Raw genomic sequence first — 1165 nt, 5'->3', positions numbered from 1 at the left:
TATATATATATATATAGGGGTTTGTTAACACGCGTATGCCTGTTTTTTAGTTGGTACGTTTTAATAATGTGTACTACATTTCTCTTTCATCTCTCTCACTCCAACATTTTCTCTGTCATCCCTACTATTGCTCCAAATTGAAAAAAAAATCAGAAACCTTGCCTAACCCTAATTCACCTTCCTCATTTATCCAATTTGTTTCTCTCTCGTCTCCATACTCTCCCTCAGCCACCACAACAACCCACGACATCCTGTTTGTTCATTTGGAAGACGTGTTATATATTTTTNTAAAAATTGAAAAAGTTACTCTTTTATAATCATTTTATATTTATTAATGTGTGTAAAATGAATATAAACTTTTCACTTTATGTTACTTTTTCCAAATCTCAAAGGTAAAAAATGATTTTACAGTTTTTTATCTTGCACATTGGTTAAAGTTTATTCTAAACGCTTGCAGAAGTTGATTCAGTGATAAAAAAGGGACATAAAGACATTAAAGAAATAGGTATAGAAGAGCTCCCTAGGAGTACAATTCTTTCAATTCTAGGTTGTAATCTTACATCATGTATACCATTCCAAATGAGAAAGGAAAAAGAAACACTTTGTGTAAAGGGAAAAGGACAATAGAGGGAAATATCTTGTTCTTTAAAAATATAATGAAATATGGTGTAGACGTGTAAATGATGTATGAAAATTTAATTGATTTATGAAGGTTTTATTTACATGATTTAATTTATAAATGAAATTTAATGATAATAAGAAGGGAAAATATATAACACATCCTCTAAAAGAACGAACGGAGTAAGAGCAACAAATTACGATTTGCGGGTTGTTGTGTGTGGCTGAGGGAGAGTATGGAGACGAGAGAGAAACAAATTGGATAAGTGAGGAAGGTGGATTAGGGTTAGGCAAGGGTTTCTGATTTTTTTTTTCGAATAGGGCAACAGTAGGGATGACAGAGAAAAAAATGTTGGAGTGAGAGAGATGAAAGAAAAAGGGTTGAGAGGAATGAGGGAGGTGAGTAAGGATTTGGTTTTTTTTTTTTTTGAGAATTAAAATTATTTAAATATCCTTGACCGTAAAACTTAGAATCCATGATATATGATGGGTATTTTTGTCTACTATAATTCGGTACACATTGTTAAAACGTACCAACTGAAAAACA

The sequence above is a fragment of the Vigna radiata genome, unplaced genomic scaffold, assembly GCF_000741045.1.
Source record: "Vigna radiata var. radiata cultivar VC1973A unplaced genomic scaffold, Vradiata_ver6 scaffold_209, whole genome shotgun sequence".
In the NCBI taxonomy this organism is placed as follows: Eukaryota; Viridiplantae; Streptophyta; class Magnoliopsida; order Fabales; family Fabaceae; genus Vigna; species Vigna radiata.
This window is presented reverse-complemented; position numbering follows the sequence as displayed.